This window comes from Anomalospiza imberbis, chromosome 3, assembly GCF_031753505.1.
Source record: "Anomalospiza imberbis isolate Cuckoo-Finch-1a 21T00152 chromosome 3, ASM3175350v1, whole genome shotgun sequence".
Taxonomy (NCBI): Eukaryota; Metazoa; Chordata; class Aves; order Passeriformes; family Viduidae; genus Anomalospiza; species Anomalospiza imberbis.
Window position 1 is genome coordinate 75,874,430 of NC_089683.1, and position 9,392 is coordinate 75,883,821.

Consider the following 9,392-nt stretch of genomic DNA (forward strand, 5'->3'; position numbering starts at 1 on the left):
CACAGTGTGTATTTCTGTGCAGTTTGCATTTGTCTACAGCAACACGCTTCACAAAGCAAATGTGGATTGTGTTGGTGAGGATAGTTGAAAGGTAATGTGCTCCTACTAGTGTTCTTCAGCAGATGTCCTCTAATTTCTTATCTGCAGAAAGGTTTACATTTCACTAATTTTAGTTATCCTTAATCAACATGGAAGTGCAGCTTGGACTGCTGACACCTGCAAAACTCAGGGCTAGGTAAGGGTCTCCCTGCCATACCTGAAAGGTGTGACTGCTGCTCTGCTAACAGTGAGGAGAAGAGCTCCAGCATAAGGAGAGTGCACTTCCCACCTTCAGCTGGACTCTAGGTCATTCCAAGGAATAATTTCCATACTTGGTCATTAACTTGATCTAGTGACAAATTAAAAAGCATGTTCTATCTTGCCAGAATGGAAAAATGACTTTTTTTTTTTTTTTTTTTTTTTTAATCCCTGCACAGCTGCAACTGAGAGAAACAGAAATTAATATTGCTCCTAAATGTGGATCTAGACTGGAGAGATGCCAGACTAACAGGGTAAGGGTGAAAGCTTTCTTGCTTTTGACAGGAGAAAGGCTTTAAATTTACTTCCTAAGCTGATGGGTTTTGAAATGGAGTTCTGCAAAACTAGCAGACAGGCATTAATTTTTATTGCTAAAATTGTGTGTATGATGTTGGTAAAACAGCCAGTCTACAGCCAGTGCCCTGTAAGTGGAGTAAACCATTTGGCAATGAATAAGTTACAGTTTTTTCCTCCTCAAAAGCCTAGAGAAAGACTACTGTTTCCTCCTGAGGAAAAGCTGTAGATTGATAAATAAGTGAAACAAACGAGGGTCCGCAACTTCTCTTTTAGAAGATGTAATATTTTTAAGTAGTTTTGAAAGAAAATGCTTCTTTTTTGGCCATATTTTAATATTCCTAAGCCCAGAGTGATGAGACACATCAATCCTTACTCTCTGATAACCTTGGACAAGTTTCCTTTTAGTTTGAGAAACATGAAGAACTTTAAAAGTGTCTTCATGGAGTGCAAAAGTCTCTCAGGGGCTGGGAAGGAAAGAGGGTTTTTGCTTTTCATGAAAGGGACAGTATTCACTGCTGATGACTGTCAGTAAAATTTCATTACTGTGAGCTGTTCTTATCCACCACTGTCTGAGTCCCTAGGAGAACAGGTGTGTGATTCAACTTCACAGAAGTATGAGGACCGTGGTTCAGCTTAAATATGAACAGCACTATATCTTCCCTTGACCTTGGTGTGGTCCTAGCCATGGGGTTTGTCCAATTCAGCTGTATATCTCTGCATCCATTTCTCTGCTCTCTATGTTTAGATCCCCCAGAATTCATGTGTTGGTTTTAAGAGGCAACTGCATGTAGCCCAGCTTCTAAGGCATGACCATCATTTGACCTCACATCTCATTGATTTTCACTCTGCTTAGTTTTGTTCAGAATAGACTGGAATGTTGTGTGCTTTCACATCAACTTTTACTTTCTTCCTTGCTTTGCCATGATTTTATATGGACAGCAACTAGAAAAGAATATTTGTATGAGGAAACTTTATGTACATTTCACTAGAGAAATGTACTAAAATGCAATTCCTGCCATATCTAGATGAGATTGAAAAGAAAAATCTATGTGTACTCTTGTCAGTAATTATTGTGTGCAGTTTCAGTGTTTCATTAGTGTCTTAGCACTATAAGAGAGTGTTTATGGGTAACAGTGGAAGCAAAGCTGAAGACAATGCAGCGGCAGGCAGGAGAGAGAAAAGGAAGAAAATGGAGATTCTGTCTGATGGTGGCACTTTGAGGCCTGAACAAAAAACACCCACTTCAAATTGCGAAAAAGCAAATGCTACATAATTAATAACAAGGGAGAGGAATATCTTCAGTGCATTTTAAAACATAAAAGAAAAATATTCAGAAACTAGCCTATTGGGAAATGCAATTTAAAAAGTGTTTTTTAAAAAAATAGGCAAACATACCTGGAGTCCTCTAATCTGGATGTTTGGTGTTGTTTTTTTTTTTTAATCTAGCTGAAGCTGCATGTTTTATATTTGGCTTTGTGAATGGAGCAATGGGTGTAAGAAGAATTAAACAATTCTGAGTCGAGAAAATAAAAAAAAACAGCTCTTCTAAAGGAAAATTTTCTTCACATGCAGAAATGAACATCAGTGAGAAGAATAGTGAACTTGATACTTCCCTCTGAATCAGTGACAAAGATGCCCTGAAAAAGGAAGATTTGAAGGTAAGGGTTTGCTAGTGAAATTTCTGATACAGTTTTGCTACCATTCATCAGTGCTTTCTAACTTGATGAGCTTTTCCAACAAAAAATACCAGAATTTAGCACTTTGCATATGGTGTTTTTCCGATGAACTTAAAATGTGCCGAGTAACTACAGCTGAAGATGGTGGGAGTTGTACAAGCTCAGCATCTTTTGGGATCTGTCTCTGTGTACACATTCACTGTGCAAACAGCTAATCGAGTTTCAAAAGCGATAGAAAGAAAAGTTTATTCTCCTTCCTCCAAAAGCAGTTAATTTCCTGGGATCTATTGAGTCAAATGCTGTATTTACGATGTTCAGTTCCTCACTTAATCAAAACTAAACACTTAATTTTGCACTTCATATCTCCAAAGAGTAGGGTGAATAATTTATAATGAATAATTTTATGAATTTGGCCTTTTTCTGTTCATGAATTATCCACAAGAGATCAGGACTTCTCAGAGGTACTTCCACTTAAATTGATTCACTGAATAATTCTTGATCTGCAGCAGTTTGTTGTGAGGTTTGATATTTAAGATTCCAGCTGTTCTGATTGGACTCTTAGGCAGATATTATAATTGCCAACTCAATGTGTACATATCCTAAACTGGTGCTTCCAGGCTGACTCATTGCAACTGCTGTAGCACTTTTTATAGCTTGATATATTTTTTGTTTGTTTGTTAAACTTTAGAAAATTACTCTCAGCAAGGTTTTTTTAGGAGTCATTGAATGCAAAAGTTCCATAATGTAGCGGATATCATCTGTTAGTGATCCTGATGGAAGGCATAAGTCTGGGAAGTAGCTAATGCTTTGAAAGTCTTTCAGGAGGACAGTGCAGTGTAAAAAGTTCTTTGGCAGTGTTGGAAGCCGAGCCAGAGCAGAGCTCTCAGCCCTCTTCTGTGCAGCACTTGTGACTATCTAGATCAATATCTATAAGGTCAATGAGAGTGCCACATCAAAGCTGTTCTTTAAATCAGTTTTCAGTGATGGGTTGTGGTTACCACGGAAGAATAGCAAGTGGATGATCTTGTTCCCAAATGTGTTTGCATGCTTAGCATCAACTGTGTTTACTGTGTTGTCTCTTTTATGCTACTGGTTATGGTAATCTAATCCAAATCTGTTTGTTTGTCTGTGAGGAACGGATAAGGGCTTTGGGGAAGGTCAAATTTTTAAGATAAATGGATAGATGCTAATTCACATTTTGGCTTTTGTAACCAGAAGAACAAATACCCAGTACACTCTGGAACATATCAGCATCTTTGTATTTCTACTGTCATTCTCTTAAGTCCTGTCATGTAACAAATCATCATATAAACCAGATAAATTATTTATATAGATAGATTTATTCTTTGATTCTCAATCCTTTTTGTGATATCAAAATATTTCTTAACTGGACTATCAGAGCAGAAGAGTTGGTGATATGGAGAGTAGTTAATGTAAGATTTTTAATTTGTTGATAAGCTCTAGAGAAACACATAATCACCCATGTAGTTGTTGAAGATATAATTATGTATAATTTATATCCCTTATGGAAAAGGGAAGGTTTGCTGATTACACATGGGCAAAGTTTATGTCAGACTTTTTCTTTTTAGAGGCTCAGCATGTGCCTGAACTATGTGTATATAAACAAGTAGCATCAAACGTCAAATGTGGCAAATTATGCAGATACCACAGTGAACTTGAGGACAGAGATTTAAACAATTCCTATAGGCCCATTTAGATTTAGCTATCTTGTGCCTGTGCCTTCATTTATTGGTTAGTCTTTTGATGGACGCTATATTTGAGCAATATACAAAAAAAATTGGTATGTACTCCATATTATACCTAAACTGTATTCCAGATCATGATCTTGGCAGGCTTTCTGTCCTCTTTTTCTACATTTGTAAAATACTGCCAGAAAAACCTGCTGGATATAGATTTATGCAAAATATTTGAATGGGAGGCAAGGGAGTGTGTGTTGACTAGACAACCTTCTTCAACCCATTGCTATATGATTCAGGGAATTTTTAAAATGCAATTTAAATAGGAAAAAAGCAATCAGATCCTCAGTTTCTAAAAATTAACCCTTTTCCTGGTTCCCAATTCTTCTCAGTTCTGGAAAGGTTGGAAAAGTTTTTTCTCATACGTATGCAAAAATGTTATTCCTCCAATAGTTTTGTCATTGCAAAGATCAGCTGTTGAAACAAATTTCTCCTCCTGAGCTCTAAAATTACTGGTTTAGTATGATTAAATGTATTCTAAATGCACTGTTTTAGTGTGATTTTCCATGTTTATGGCATAGCCTTTCATGGGATGGGAGCTATTTGAAAGCAATGAAATGTGCATGCGAGTGAATGCATGTAAATGAGGAGGTCAGAGAGAATGAATTAGTGATGTACAGAGGCCAAAAGAGACAGCTTTGATTTAGAAGACCAAGAAGGTTTTAACCAGTTAATATTGAGAATAACTGATGTGCGACAAAGTTAATTTATTTCATTTAAGATGGAAGGATCTATTATTATTATTAAAATATTATCTTCAGTAGAAGGCTAATGGAAATAAGCATGGGCAGAATTTCAGTCAACTCCCCTGTCTCTCCCAATACACATGCTTGTATGCACAGATGTGTGTGCACACATCCAAGGAAAGCCTGAACACTGACACCATGGCTGTAACTGGTGGGCTTTGGTCTGCACATGGAGAAATAATGAAACTTGAATATTTTATGTTGAAAGTCAAAGTTTTTCTAAAGTATATGAATGGAATAGACCAGCCTAACAAAACATCTAAGGGAACATCACTGCAGAGGTATTATTTCTCTTTTTTATTATGTGCAGACAATTCCACTTTTCATAAAATACCCTGACTCGGGGGCATCAGATAAGAGATCACCTCTTTTGCACCCAGCTGCTGAGGCTGTTGCAGTACTCTGGAGGCACACATTTAACCAAAGTAACAGGGCAGTGATCACTGCAGAGATAAGGGAATTCCTCCTTTCTTCATTCAAAGAACTAAAGTTGCTACTGCTACAATGATATCAAACTAATTCTTTTATACAGAAAGAACACTTACTAAGATAAAAATGTCATTTCTCCTTTTACAGAAGGGCCTGATTCAAAGAAAACACTTCAGTAAACTTGTTAAATGGTTATGACTTCAACAAACCTGAAGAGTCTGAGAGTGTTTAAGTCATCACATGGAAATGTGTAATAGGACCTGGCATCAACATTTTTTTTATTGTTAATAATCTCTAATAAAATCTGGAAAGCAAATGTCAAGAACATAAATAAAATCATATGCAAATATACTGGCAATAATATTAGGACATTAAGAGTAACACTTTAAATATTCACGTAATTAGATACTAACTAAACCTCATAACACATCTGTGCCCTGGGTGGATAAACATTACAACTCTTGGGGAATGTGAAAACTATAGCAGAAGCCAGTGATTTAAGCAGAGGGTAGAATGTAAAGTTTTTCTGTTACTAACCCTTCCTCTGTTCTGAGTCATGCTTCCTTGAGCATTGGAAGACATACATTCTCTGTTCTGGCATTCAGACTATATGAAAGAAAGTTGCCCTGACTAAGGCAGGTTCTTCATGCTACTGGAAGTGTTCAGATTGTGATGGTTAAGTTTTATGGTGTAATTCCTCGAATTCCAGGGTGTAATTCCTCAGTCTGTGGTTTTACTAGTCTCACAAGTCACCATGAGCTGTTTTAGTGTGGACTTCTGGCTGTTGCTACAACCTCTAGTATCACAGTACTCATAGAAGGGATTATAAAGTAAAGTACCTACTACATATTTCCTGAACTTCTTACCTAACAAAGTTACTTTGGTTTAAATCAATTGATGCAATTGAAGTGTATTTTGAGTCTATACCAAATTAAAAATCAAGAAAATTGGTTATAAATGCAGCATGAGGAGAGAGAATCCACTTTAAAATCAACTTGCAGCATTTCCTCACACAGGGCCAGCAGTGGCAGGATCTGCATAGAGTGGATGTGTTCCATGTGCAGAAGTGATCACCAAGTTAACAGGCCCCTGAAACCCTCTGGTTGCAGTTTGGCCCCATTCTCCTGCTGATTGTGACCATATTCTTTGTTTGCATAGCATCTGGGTGAACATCTATGAAAAATCAGGGATGCTTTTGATCTGTGCTTCAAGCTTAGACAACTCTTTTATAAAAATGAAGAGTGCAGCTAGGGTTACTTCCCATCCTTAAAGTCTTGCTGCAGAGTTGGAAGTTAGATAATGTGCTGGGGTTGATTCCTAGTTGCAAATACTTGAAATGCATTTGGAATAAGATGATATTCAGTTAGCTTGGGCAAAAAAACTCAGAGGCTCACGGACTCAAAAGTTCATACGTATTCCCTGACTGAGTGCTGGCACTTAGTAAGAGGATCATTCTCATAACATAGCTGCCATTTTTTCATTCTCAATAAAAAAATCTATTATTGTCACTTTTGTCCATGAAATATCTTGAAAGAACAGTGAAAAACCTGCATGTGTTTCTAAGCCTTTTAAGTTGGAAAGTCTGTGATTGGAGAGTGGCATGCCAAAAGTCAGTCCTGAAAACCTTGTCTAGGGAGAAAATGGGAGAGGGATGTAGGCTAACTATGTATTCTTATTGGGTTTTGCATGGTTGAAAGACAACAAACTACTAAGCAGCCAACCATTTAGAGGAGCTGGAAATATTTACTATTTATAACACACCCGTGAAGTCCTGAGTTTGTGCAGCTTTCAAAACCTTTTGTTGTTGTTTTTATTGAGTTTCTTTTTTCTGTTTTTGATATGATAATGATTTCTGATAAGCTTCTCACAGACAAGTATATTAAATGAGGATTTAGATGAAAACAGGTTGGTTTTTGATCAGTCCAGGTGATGATCAAGAATGTCATTTACACAAAACTACATGAGTGTGAGGCAGAAGACTTAAGAGCAGAGGAAATAATAGGAATGCTGAAATAGTAACAAGTGTTATGTGATGCCTCCAGAGCTGAGACGAGAACCCTGGAAATAATGTAAAGTAGAATTTAGCCAGTGCAGAGATTCAAAGTGAGAAGTAGAAACATTTTCCAAGAGAATATATAATGGAGTGAGGCCTGGAAGAAGGAAGCTGTAATGATCAAGACAAGAAAATTGAAGAGAAATGAAAAAGTATTCAAGTGGAAAGGAGAAAAGAGGAAAAATAATTTCAGGGTTGCAAGGAAAAACAACAATATTTGATTGAATGAACATTTTCTGTACAAACTTGAGGTTGCATGTTTATTTTGCATGGAGTCCCTGCTCAAGAAAAAGCAGTTCAGCTGCTTTTCTACCTCTTTCATATAATAAATGCCAACCATGTTAACTCAAATAGTTTTCTAGAATGTTCCAGGGTTTTTGTTAATTCCCCATTTTTGCTATTTTTCTTCCTGATACTTCTTGTTGTTCAGTTTATCTTAATTGCCAAGAAGTTTTTCCCCACCTCTTCAGGTATCCCTGACTTGTAGTTATTTGGTTTAAAAATATAACATAGAACATCTTGTGTATAGTAGGGGTACATATGCATGTGACTAGCCAATACGTTTTTCCTAGACAAATGATTCTGAAGTCTGCACCTGGAGTACTGGCAGGAATAACAGTCTGATGAACTCTACTCATCTTGTCAGAGGACACTGGCATTTTTTATTTTTCCTTTATGTGTTGTAATGTTTCATCAAAATGGCAATTGGCAAAATGTGCTTCACTATTTGCAAGAAAAAGAAAGATGTCAAATCTTGTTAATGTCATTGAGCAAAACTGTGTGGATTTTAGGATTATATAGCTGCAAGTATTATGGAATTATTAATTTAAAAATCTATATATGAATAAAGCATCTGGTGAATGAATAAAAGTAATTTCTCTCACATGGATAATTTAAATACCAGCTGTCTCCATACTAAGCCATATTTTCTCATAAAAGCTTTTAAAGAGTCTGTCTGATGGTTGTGAAATTCCAGGATTTATGGACAGTGTAAGGTCTATCTATACAAGGATCTGAATCTTGGCTCGTAATTGAAAGCCACCTCCAATGAACGGTTCAAAACAAGTGTAAAAGACCCCCTGGAGGAAACAAACAATTAAGCTTTACAGACTGACTCCTCTTAAATGTCTTGTCAAATCTGTAAAAGCTTCATTTTAATGTAGGGGATAAACTTGAAGGGGATAAAAGAAAATGTGTTCTTTTAATTATGTGCTGGACAGGTGGAAGAATCTGACAGTCTGAGATCATACCATTAAAATAAAACAATATACTTGATAAATTGCCATATTCTTTTATGACGGCTTTATCTGTGCTCTTCATCCTTATCCATTTTCTTTCTGATATTAGTGAGTCTAGAAAACTTTGCATGAGCTTCTTTTGAATACACTTTGTTGTTACTTTCTTCTTTATTGTAACACACCTTCCATATTGACTGTTTTTTACAATTTGGATCTTTTCAGAAAATCTAATGAAAAGAGGGAAAATCTTGGCTAAGCCCTGGACTCGGAGGGTTGAGTCTCTGAGATCCTTGTCAGATGGTGTAGGCTGATGGTCTCTGGGAACTTCTTCATTCAGCTCCAGAGGCATGGGTTTCTTGTGCATTTCTTGCTTTCAGAATGAAAAAAAATACAGCTGGTCAGAAAACAAAATTCTTTTGGGAAAGTCACATCTACAGTTAGAAAATTTGTTTGGAATTATGAAGGATTTTGAGTGCAAAACCACCTCCTGTAGTTTTTCCTGGTGAGTATACTTCTGATGCAATACAAAAATGAACCATGTTATTCATTATTTGCCATGGCAGTAATAGGGACTATGATCCTAGGATTTAATGATGTTGCATCAGTGCATCAGTAAAAGCAATTTGTGCAATTTATGTCTATTGTCACCAGCTCTTCTGCTTCTTCTACTTCTCAACCTTTTCAACTTAGCAGATCTCATGTCTGAGTTCAAATGTTATGAACAATGTCCGAAATTGTTAAGTGCGTGCATATTGTTTAAAAAAATTGACTCTGCACAACCTTGAGTGTTTCCTGAAAAAAAAACTGGGGAAAAAAAAAGAAAAAAAAATCAAACAGATTTCCTGTTAAAATGCCCTGTTTCAGGATTAACATTATTTCATTTTTCCCTCCATAATTGT

At 36.4% G+C, this 9,392-nt stretch overlaps 1 long non-coding RNA gene across 1 annotated transcript; it reads left to right on the forward strand.

Moving 5' to 3' along the window:
* The first annotated feature begins 234 nt into the window (after nucleotides 1–234).
* Nucleotides 235–9,134, forward strand: LOC137469948 (uncharacterized). Its single transcript, XR_010996819.1, has 4 exons — nucleotides 235–345; nucleotides 477–551; nucleotides 2,041–2,252; nucleotides 7,828–9,134. It is a non-coding gene; the product is annotated as an uncharacterized lncRNA (long non-coding RNA).
* The last annotated feature ends 258 nt before the right edge of the window (nucleotides 9,135–9,392 follow it).